Below are 12,682 nucleotides of genomic sequence, written 5' to 3' on the forward strand. Positions count from 1 at the left end.
CATCTATCACTTCCAATGAAGTTTGACTTTTACATAAATTATATATATATATATATATATATATTTAGTGGAAGCATTATAAATGAATTAAACTTTTTAAATATTTTTATAATATATTTTTAAAAGGATAAAGATCTCAACGGGGGCAATTGCCCCAATGCCCCCACTGTGCATCCATCCCTGCAAACAAGTTTCGATCTATTCTTATTCAATAGTGACGAATTCTTTTTTGAAATCAAAGGTCAGGTCGGTGAGTTAAATTTTTTTTCTTAAGTCAGGTTTTGGTTGGAGTACGATTTTAGGTTGTTCCGTCTCAATTCGATCTTGGTATATATAATAAAAAACTATAGTTTTTGTTTATTTAATTATATATATTGTATTAATAAAATTATCATTTAATATTTTAATTTAAGATATTAACTTAATAAAAATATTATATTTATGTATAATTAAGATATAATTTATATTAAAAATAATATTTTATAAATATTATATTAAATTAATTTTAGATAGATTATAATTTATGAATATTCGAGTCAAGTAAAAAAACTAATATTTGGATGCCTAGTCAAAGTTGAGCATGAATATTAAAAGGGTTGTGTCAAATAAAAACCCATCTTAATTCAACCTGTTGCTGTCCCTAAGTTCAATTTACTCTAATTGAAAATTTTTTCATTTGATTTATTTTTAATTATTGATTTAATAGATTTAGATGATGAGGTTAATTTTTATTTATTTATTTCTTTTATTCCTTAAATTTATTGAAATTAAGGTGTAAAGTTAAAAAAATTTACATTAATATAAGTTGATTCATTCTTATTATATTATATGTTTTTTTCATATATTTTAAATATGCAAATGGTTAAATAATAGTAGTTTACATTTTTACTCACATTTAAATAACTAGAGACAATCCATGCATCATATAGGTAACAAGCTAGTATAAATACATAATATTACAAGGCACATAAATACTAGATAAAATATGCAACTCATATGGATGGTTATATGGATAATTTATAATTTTTATAATACATGAAATTATGCATTTTAACAAATTTAAATAAAGGATAAAAATATTTAAATTTGAAATTTGTAAATGTTTAAAATTACATAACTTACCAAAATCAAAATCAAAATAAAACTATAGTTCAACATTTTAAATAAAAATCACATCGTGGATGCTTGTAATGAAAATAATTAGGGTTCTAGTTAGATATTAAGCACTAAAATTTTTTAAGGTAAATAATATGAAAATGAAATAAAATAAATTATTATTTAATTTTGAAAAAGCTTAAAAATAAAATATTGTATTTGAATTAATGGAGATAAAAAAAAAATACACATATGATTTTGAATATAAAAATATTGAAAAAAATAAATTTAACGAGAAACTTTTTATAGTTATAATTTTAGAAATTATTTGATCATTTACTTTATGACTATAGTAAGTTTCATAATTTTAAAAATTTTAAAATTTCAATTTTAAATATTTGATATTTTACTTAGATTTCATAAATTACAAAATTTTAACTATTCTACGTTTCATGAAAATAAGCTATCCACGTAGTCATTTACATCGGCATATTCTATCAAATAATTTTGCACCTTGTTATATTATATTATATCATATATATTTTGTTGCTTACAATTTTGAAAGTGGTTTGAAAATTATAGGAAACAAGAAATTTTGTTTCCTACAACTTAAAAAAAAAAAATTCTATTAACAATTTTAACAATATGGAAACAAAAACATTTCACCAAACAAGATTTGAGTTATATGTTGCAATACTTTCATTTCAAAGAAAAGCATCATTTTCTAAAATGAAGCATGAGAATTTACTTAATTAATTTTTTTTTCATAAATATCTATGTTGAAAAGAATCGTAAAGAACTGTAAAGATCAGAACAAGTACTAGTATGATATAAATGTAGGTTAAAATATTAAAAAAGTTCATATATTATTTCACTTTTCTTAAATAAACTTCATATTTTTATACTTTAATTTATGTCCAAATAAGTTTTCAAATGAAATAATAAGGCTAAAATAATAATAATAATAATAATAAATCCTAAAACTTTATTACTTTATTTCAATAAACTTTTATACTTTTACTATACTCAAATAAATTTTTAATCTTTAATTTACATTCAAATAAGCTCTTAATCTTTAATTTATATTCAAATAAACCATTAATATAAATCAATTTTGGCTAAAACACTAAAAGAGCCCCTAGACTTTATTACTTTACTTAAATAAGCCCATGTACTTTTATTATACCCAAATAAACCCTTATTCTTTGATTTATATCCAAGTAAGTTTTTATTGCAAATAAAAGATTGATTTATATTAAAGGTTTATTTAAGTACAAATTAAATGCTAAAGGTTTTTTTGGATACAAATTAAAGTTTAAGAGTTTATTTGGGATGCAATGGTTAAAGACTTATTTGGGTATTATAAAAATATAGTAGTTTACCTAAATAAAATGATAAAGTTTAAGAAATTTTTATTATTTTAACAATCAAGTTTTTAGTTGAAGTGAGGATTTATATGTATACAAATGAAAGGATAACAGTTTATTTGAATACAATAAAAGTATAGAGATTTATTCAAACAAAGTTAAATAGTTCAAGAGCTTTTTTAGTATTTTAATCAAAGTGTTAAGGCTTTATTTAGGTACAAATTAAAAAAATTAAAGGCTTATTTGGGTTTAAATTAAAAAAAATTTATTTATATAACAATTATAAAATTCAAAGATTTTTTTATTATTTTAGCCAACATTAATGTATATGTTACAAGGAAAAGAGTAAAAGAGGTTTTTTGTTTTTTTTCCTATACACGAAATAAGCTATAGAGCCTTTACGTTAGCTGAAGCTTCAATCAAAATTAAGAATCAATAAACATGCTATCCAACATTTTGATAATTATATAGAATTAGTTGTAAACTCATGCTACACTACGAAGTAAGAATAGTAATAATTTAAAAAATATATAATATATACAAAACATAAAAATTAACCGTTCTAAACTCCAGTCGAAAAAAGTATCCTTTGTTTTTCTACTTGTTGAATGTCAAGACCCTTTTCTCTCCTTTCTCTCTTTTTTTTTTCTTTTTTTTACTTTTTTCTCTTTTTGTCGAATGGTGCCCTTTCTAAACAAATCACGAGACTTTTTTTTTTGGTTTTCTACTATTGAGTTTGGACTGTGGTTTTGTGTTTTGATTGTTGTTTTGTGGTTTTTTTTAGTGAATTTTGAAAGAAAAGTATTTTTTTTTTTTTTTACTCTTAGATTTGTGTACTGGTTGTAGAGGTTTGAAGGCTATGATGGTGACTTTTTCTTAATGACTTATAAGGGGGCTAGTGAATTTTGGTTGATTATGGCTGTTTGAAGGATGGTCAAATGGGATTGATGGTCATGGGTCTATTCTTTGTTGATGGTGGTAGGTTTCGATTCTTGAATTAGTGGTTTTGGCTGTGAAAGGGATTCGGTTGTTAAGAGGTTAGGATTTGGTTGTTAAAGGGCTACCTTGTTTAATATTAGAGGGAATTTAAATGATTATTTTTACAAAGACATATTATCTTAGTTTCTTAGAAAATATTATGTGAAGTTTTTAAAGGAATTAGTATGAAAGTTGTAAACATCTCATTTTGTCTTATGCCCGTAATTGAAATTCAATTTAGGTTCAGGCTTTCGAGGTGTTTATCGGGCCTTTAAATGGGTATGGGGCTTTAAATTGATTCTAGGTTTTAAGCCCAGTATAGGGTGCCTTTGGGTATTTGGGCTTTAAGCCCACTTTATACTTATACTTTTGTTTTAATTAAAGATTAATTAAAAATAAAAAAATGAAAATGAAATTGAGAATTTTTTTTTGAAGATCAATCATGAAATCATGTTTACATGGAAATGGAAACAAAATAAAACAAAAAGCATTGACCAAAAGTAAGTTAAAACCTTAAATCAAAGCAACACTTTAAAGGCAAGAAAATCAACCCATCTTAATCCACGACATTCAATAATGAATCCCTAAAATTTTTGTATAAAACCTTATAAATCACGCTCAAACACAAAGACAAACATGAAGATTAGACAAAAACGATAGGAAAAAATTATACAAAAATATTAAAGGCTTTGGATTCGTTCTGGTCTTTCTAGGTTTGTGTTTTTTAATTAGGCTTTTCTTTGATTATAGGAAGTTTTTAGGGTTTTGATATTTTTGTTTTCTAGGTTTTGACCTTTGAAACTTTTAAAGGATTGCTTTTCAATTCTGGGATTTAGGAATAAATTTTGATTTTTGATTTTTACCTATAATCTTTAGTTTTGAAAGTTTGATTCTGATTTTGGAAGTCCAAATAGATTTTTTGTTTGATTTGGAGTTTTGGTTTTGATTCTTGGGTTCTAGGTGGATTTTGGCGAATTTCTAAAAAATTTTGGTTTTTTTCTAGGTTTAGAATAGAGTTCAGGGTTTTTGTGGGATTTAGAATGATTTTTCTGATGAAACTTTAAAGTTTTCAGCAAGCTTCATGTTGGCTGGAGAAATTTGAGCGGTGGTTTCTAGGTTGTTCTAGATTAGGTTGAATATTTTGGCAGCTGTATGAAGTTTCTAGCGTCAGAATTTAGATTATGCTTGGTTCTCCGATTGAAGGTTAGAGAGAAGGTAGAGGAAAAATTTTAGAGAAAGAGAGAGGAAAAAATTGATCTAAGGACTAAAGCTAAAATCTAGGCTTTTATACAAACCCAACACGGTGCCATTTTGCACAGCCTAACCCACGTGGATCCATGTGTGAACGAGGTAAGAACACGACCCACAACACAAGTTTTCCTTTTTCTTTTTTCGTTTTTTTTTTTTGACTTTTTTTTAATTTTTCTTTTTTTATATTATATATATATATTAAATGGTTGATTGAGTTAATGTGATGAGAAAAAAAGTTTTATTTTTGCATGATGTCTTTGTTAATTTACTTTTAGTTCTTATTTTGGCATGAGTTTAATATATTAATTGCATTAAAATTTATATATTATATTATTGCATGATTATATTATTTTTGCATGATTATTATTATTGTATGATATATTATATTATTATTGTATGGTATTATTTGCATTATTTTTTTTATTTTAATTTATTTTCTTTTCTTTCAAATTTAAAAGAGGATTTAAAAAAAATATTTTTCAATTTGAAAATTTTAAATTTTAAACTAAATCTTACCAAACTATTGAAGGACTTAATGAATTTTTTTTTAAAAAATATTTTTTAAAAATCCTACAAACATTTTGGAGGATAATTCTTGACGAAAAATCTTACAACATATTGGAAGATATCTTTTTGAGAATAAATTGTTTTCACAAGTAAAAGTTTTTTTTACAACAAAAAAGATTAAATGAATTTGACGACTTAGCTTTTATAGAGTGAGACACTACCCTTTATGAATACTCTTGAGGTGAAAAAATTATCTTAAATTACTACTAAACTATTGTAGTAATTTTATGATCAATTTCCAATAATTAAATCATTTGGTAAAATTATAAAGATTTTTAAAGGCTTGGATAACTTAAAATCAAAATGATATTATCTTTTGATGGGCGCTGTAAGGGTACTATAACTTTTCTTACGAGTAATTACACTCCCAAATCTAAAATCTGATTTCATGGACTAGAATCTATTATTCAATGATACCTAACTTAAACTTGAGACTTCTCTTTAACTGGGATAGATTCAATTAGGTAACTAATCGTACCTAAATAAAAAATATTGGTGGTAACTCTTAGTATCTATGTCTAACGATAGGTCCACGAATCTATTCGTTATGATAGTTTGGTGACTCCATTGAAGGAATCGAGAGTTAGGCCAATAAATAATTTCTTGTTGTCCAAGCCTAGATTAATTTAAGAAAAAATTTTCCCTTGTTTGTATTTTATTTATTTATTTATTTTCATATATGTTATTCATTTGCACATGCATAATATGAGCTCTACACCCGAGTTTTATCCCATAATAAGAGTAAAGTACTTACGCTTTTGTGAGATTCCATGTCTCTACATAGGCTACCAAAAAACTCCCACTCAAATGGAACTCTTTCCAGTTATAGACTATAATGGATAAGAATTAGGGTACTTTACTAGTCTATAATGAATAATGATGCAAGGAATAATTTAAGAACCCATAGACTGTCAAACCTTTCAACTTAGCATGTAAATCCCCAAAGGTTTGAACTTAGATTAGAGCTCTACCTTCCCTTGTGTTAGTAAAACCTAAATAAGACATATGATGAGATATTTATTTTGCTTGTAAATTTATATATTTTTTTTGTATATTATTTGCATACTATCCCTTTATGTTATTTTTTGTGTATATTATGTGTATACTAACCCTTTTCTTTTACTATGCATGCATCCATATCATTAGGTATATCATAAGAAGTAATTGCCACAAAATAATTTTAACAAAAGGAATCTTAGTTACATCTATGAAAAGCCTAGCAAAGTTCTCAATTAGCCTAAAAAAGGAATCTAGAAAGTTAAAATTTGCAAACAAAAGGCTAAAAGGGAAAGTTCAAGCACTCAAACAAGAAAAGAATGAATGGAAAAGTTTGTTTGCTGACCTGAACACAACACAATCATCTACCAATCAAAAGCTAGCCCAACTTTTAAAAGAAAATGGATAGTTGCAACAAAAGTTGCAATAAAGCGACAAGGTACTCTCTAAGGCACAAAGGCATATTCAAATGCTTAATGGAATGGTGGTTGAGTTTGGAACACAAAATGGGGCTGTGAATGAAGAAAGTGAGCAAATAAATAAGGCATATGTGAGAAAGCATAGCCAATTGGAGTCCCTACTTGACCAAATCACTATGGCTGCTTACAAAGCTAAGGGCATAGTAGAATAGGTGGAAGAATGGAAGATAATGGTGCCACCAATGAGAATACATGGCCAAGAATTGCTAGATTTCCTTAATGAAGTACAAAGTTAGTATCGATAAATTAGGGATTTCTTTCCTCAATAAATTCTAGACTTTTCATGGATGTAATATTGAATTTGGTTAAAAATAACTTTTAATTCAATAAAGATTTTCTTTGTTAACAATTGTTATGTGGTAAATTCTCCTTATTGCATTCATGTATTCTTGTATTTATTCTCATGCATAATTGGATGGTTTCATGAACATCATTCTAAACAAGCACCCTAATTGTGGTAAATTAAGATTTAAGGATAGCTAAACCAATTCACCATAAGTATAACACTCAAGCCCAAGCTAAGAGAATGGAGCAAGATAATGCGAGTCACGTTGAGAAATTAGAGAGGGCTCAAAATGAAATCAAATGAGAATTAAGCAAAATCCTTGAAGCATTGGATAAGCTAAATAAAAGAAAGGTGATAGAAGAAGATGTTTCACATGATGTTACTGATCCTTTGTATCCTCTAGGTTATGGCTCGTATCAGGCTTAATCTATTCAAAGCTACCTACTATAATAATCTGTATTTCTTACAAGCTATACTTACTCAAGAATGTCATATACACCCAACCAGAGGAATGTCCAAAGTTACATCAACCCTACCTTTACAGCAAAGATAGTTAACCAGTCTAAGTTTCCAATTTGGATGACCTAAAAAAGAAACTGCAATTAAAGGTGACTAAGTCTTTGAAAGACTTTAAAGCTTATTATAAGATAAACATGTTCATGAAGAGGTTGTGAGCTGTAAAAGGTATTAATTTTTATGGTTTCATGGATGGTGCTAGGCTTTGTCTAGTTTTAAATGTAGTTATACCTTTAAATTTTAGGGTATCATAGTTCGAGAAATATGACAGCACTAAATGTCGTATTACGCATGTTACAATATATTGTCGTAAGATGGCAGCTTACACCAGTAATGAAAAATTGCTCATGTATATATTCAAGATAGTTTGACTGGTTCTAATGTAAGATGGTATATCTAGTCGGATAAAACTCACAATCTATCATAGAAGGATTTGACTCGCTCTGTCATCAATCAATATTGCCACATCATTAACTTGGCCCTTGATCACCTTTCTTTATAAAGCATGAAGAAAGTAGTAATAGAATATTTTAAAGAATATGCCTAATAGTGGAGAGATATGGTTGCTCAAGTTCAATCTCCTCTAGCTGAGAAAGAAACAATAGTATTGTTCATTAGCACCCTATTATGAAAAGATGATAGAAAACGCAACAAAGAACTTGTTGACATGGTGATTATTGAAAATGCCATCAAGAATGGCAAGTTTAAGAAAAGAAAAGCTAGTAGTACTAAAAAAAGTAAGATGCTTAAGAAGAAAAAAGTCAAAGCTGAAGCTTAAGCCTAAGCTGTGAGTTTTGAAAGGTAACAATTCAACAGTTATGCTCCATATCCACTACATGTTCATGCCAATTCTCGAGTGACTTGAAAATCACTTTTTTTTTGAAATATTTCATTTTTATTGATCATGAAGTTAAGTTATGTAGGGTAATTTTGTTAGTCAATTCTATGTCATTATTAGGCATTTTTGTAAATAGTAAAGAGATCAATTTTGGTGCAAATGAGAAATTACATTTGGCAAGAGTTTTGCGAATGCAATATGAATTTTGATTTATGAAATAAAATGTTTTTCACTTAAAACCAATCTTTTTGGAAAAAAAAAAAAGAATTTTTCTTAAGAAAGAAAAGGAAAAATCAACTTTGGTGAGAACAAATGAGATCATTTTCCAATGAAAAAAGAGAATATATGTGTTTATGTGTAAATGTGTGTAATATTAGGGCATAAAAAATGTGAAAAAGAAAGCATTTCTTTGTGAAATGAGAAGATATGTTCCATCGAGGTTCACTCAAAAAATAGTAAGAACATGGTAGTTTGTTTTCTTGAATTTGCCACTGGGTGTAGAGTTGGTACTAATCACATTTGTGTTGCATGATTGGGTTTGAAAATGTGAATAAAAAGTGAAAATGAAAGGAGAACAAAGAAAGATGAAATGGAATGGAATGGAAAAAAAAATCTTTTAGGAAAAAAATTGAAGAATGGTTTAATAATCGAATGTATTGGGATTGAAAAGAAAATAATTTTGCAAACGGAAGGAAGATTTTTTGTTTTTTAAGGGTCTGCATTCATGGTAAAAATTTTTGCATTTGTATTCGCAAGGGACATAACATTTTCATCATTGGTAAGAATATTTGTGTTTGCATCATTAAAAAGGCATATTTGCATCATCCAATAAGCATTTGCATAAAATTTAATGGTTGCATTTCCATCTTTGTATTTGCATCTGTATCTTGATAATGTCATTTGCATTTTCATCATTATAGTTAATCATTGCATTTATCGATGTGCAAACTTTGTGAAAAAATGAGAGAGAAAATGTTGCTTTGGAATTTAAAATATTCATGAAAAAGAATTTTTTTGAAAAAATGGATTGAAAATAAAAATTGAAAAAGAATTTAAAGGATGATATATTGAGATGATTGAAAGGTTTGAAAGAAAATTTCTTGAGATAAAAATGACAAGATAAGAATTTTGAAATAGAAAGAGTTTCAAATTAGAAAGGGAACCTTTTTGAAAAAAATGGCTTTGACCTTGATGATGAGATGATTTGACAAATGAAAATGATGAGATTTTTAAAGTTATTGAGCCTCTTTTTAAAGGAACATTCATAGATGTTGAGATTTATAAGACCTTTGGATGCAATCTCCAAAACTCTTTAGGCAAGATTCGTGATAGTTTTAAGACAAGGAAATGTTGAGAACTTTTAAGATGTTCAAGATCAGAAAATTTTAAAGACCTCCCGGCATCAAGATGAGAATGAGAAATTTATCCCCAAGACCTCTCGCCATCAAGATGAGAATGACAAATTTATCCTCAAGACCTCTAAGCATCAAGATGACAAATTTGTTGTTAAGACCTCCGAGCAAATATTAAAGCAATTTGTAAGTCCTCCGAGTATAATCCCCAAGACCTTCGAGCAAAGATGAGAATGATTTGTAAGTTTTTTAGATAAAATATTTTAAATTTTAAAATTACTGAGCTTTTTATGAGAGGAGTTTTTTAGATTTATTTTTAAATTTGTAGGGCCTTTAATTAGATAAGCATTCATAAGTGTCAAGATTTGTAAGACCTCCAAACCTAATCTTTAAGTCTTTTAAGCAAAATTCGTAAGTTTTTCAAGCAAAATATTTTAAAATTTAAAGTTGTGGAGCCCATATCTAAAGGAACATTTGTAGATATCAAGATTTGTAAAACCTCTTAGCATCATCTCTAAGTCTTCTAAGTAGGATTCGTAAGTCTTATAATCTAAATCTGTTTTAGTGTTGAGATTTGTAAGACTTCTATATATAATCTTTAAGTCCTTCAAGCAAGATTTGTAAGTCTTTCAAGCTGAATCTATTTAAGCGTCGAGATTTGTAAAATATTCAACTTAATCCTAAGAAAGTTGTTAAAGAAAATGGAAAACAAATATAGTATTAGTTAGAAGCACATTTTTGGAAAGAAAATGTTGAGATTTTTTTTAAAAGATTTCCAAGAAATAAAAATTTTAAAAACCTTAGACATAAATTCCAAACTATTAGATTTATTTTTAAAAATTATGAAACCTCTAATGAGAGAAGTTTTTAGATTTATTCTTAAAGTTACTGAGCCTTTGTTTAAAAAACTTTTTTCAAGATGAGATTTTTAAAGTTGTTGAACCTTTATTTAAATGAGCTTTTTTTAAAATTTGATTTTTAAAGTTATCGAGCTTTTGTTAAAAGAGCTTTTAGATTTATTTTCAAAAATTGTAAAACCTTTTATGAGAGGAGTTTTTTAAAAATTCAAAAATCAAAAATTTTAAAAAAAAATTCAAAATTTTTTTAAAAAAATGGAAATTTCCAAAACAAAAAAATTAAAACAGTAAAAAAATTTTGAAAAAAAAATCTTCAAATTGTCAACTCCAGACAAAATTACTGTCTATGTTTTTGCATTTTCCTAATTTTAGTAATGTGTAAAGAAAGGCAACTCTAGATTTCTAATTTTATCTGAGATAATTTGATCGTATGCAATTTTGATTCCAGTTCAAACTTATCATTTTCAAATGATTCGAGTGTTTTAATTTGACTAAGCTCATATTGATTGCATATTAAATACTCAAAATCATTTTGCATAGGTCGATCAATTCAATTTTGTGTCACATAGGCCTAAGAGCCTAATAAAATCTAAGTTGGTTTTTTAAGTCCAAAGTCCAATTTTAAGCCCAATTTCAATTTGGAGGCCTAACTCAAACATAGGATAAATTCATGTTATGGGTCCAAAAGCATAAAAGTTAATAAAAGCCCATATTTGTTTTTGCAAGCCCAAAACCCAAATTGCATTTTTTAAAGCCAACAAAAAAAAAAAAAAAGGTTGGAAGGGTTAGTTGCCATGGCAGCAACCTCCCCTCACTTTCCTTTCTCCCCAAATTGTGCTTTTTCTTTTCCTAAATTGCCAACTCCATTTTTAGCTAATCTATTTTACCCCATAATTTTCACCTTTGCCACCATTGCAAGAATTCATTTCTACCCATGAACTGAGAAATGTAGTGATCATTGTTGCAATACTAGTCCAAAATCCAATCTTTTCAAACCAAAATTAAATTCTCATTAGAAGTGTGAATTAAACAAACTAATCCTGGGTTTTCTTGATAAAAAAAAAAAAAAAAACCCAAATTCACAACATAAAAGGGAGAAGATAGAAAAAAATTCACAAAATAGAGAACAAAAATCCCAGCCCTTTCACAATCGAATCCCTTTCACACCCAAAACCACTAATTTATGAATTGAAACCCATCTCCATCAACAAAAAACCAACCCATGACCATTAACTCCATTCGATCATCCTTCAAACAACCATAATCAACCAAAAATCACCAGCCTCCTTGCAAGCCATTCAAAAAAAAGCCACCATCACAACCTCTAAACCCTTATAACCAATACTCAAATAAAAAAACCAAAAAAATCATTTTATTTTTCTTTCCAAATTCAACAAAAAAAAATCACAACAATAATAGTGTAAAAACAAAATCATTATCTTCACCCTAACAATAAAAAACCAAAACATAAAAAAAGTCTCATGATTTGTTTAGGGAAGACACCAGTCAATGAAAAAGAAAGAAAAAAAAAAGGTCTCGACGTTCGATAGAAAGAAAAAGAACAAGAGAGAAAAAGAAAAGGAATAATAATAACAATAATAAAAAGAAAGAAAAAAAAAGAAAGTGAGGTTTGGAATGTGGAGAAAGAAAAAGGGAAAAAAAGATAAGAAAGAAATGAAAAAAGAAAAAGGAGAAGGGGAAATGAGAGAAGAAAGGGAAAAAAAAAGAAAAAAAAAAGAGGAAAATGTTTGAAAAGTCAAAGGTTTGTGGATTTAAAAAAAAAGGCTTTGAACGATAAAAAAAAACGATAAGAGTTTGACTTTTCAAACAAAAAATGGAGATTTTGGGAGGCTTGCTTAATTGAGTAAAAAAAAAAAGAAAGCTATTAAACCGACTTGACTCGTGACCAAGACCCAATTCGACTGGCCTTGAAAGAATCCTGTCCAAGTCTATTTAGCCCAATAGTTTGATTCCATAGGTATCGTCACATGTAATTTATTTTATTTGCTTGTTTTATTATGTGTATATATATATATATATATAAATACATGTTTTGGGATATGAAATTATTTTATTTTATAGTTGTAATTGTAGTATTTA

The sequence above is a fragment of the Durio zibethinus genome, chromosome 6 (assembly GCF_047325235.1).
Source record: "Durio zibethinus cultivar Kanyao isolate XHJ-2024 chromosome 6, ASM4732523v1, whole genome shotgun sequence".
Lineage (NCBI taxonomy): Eukaryota > Viridiplantae > Streptophyta > Magnoliopsida > Malvales > Malvaceae > Durio > Durio zibethinus.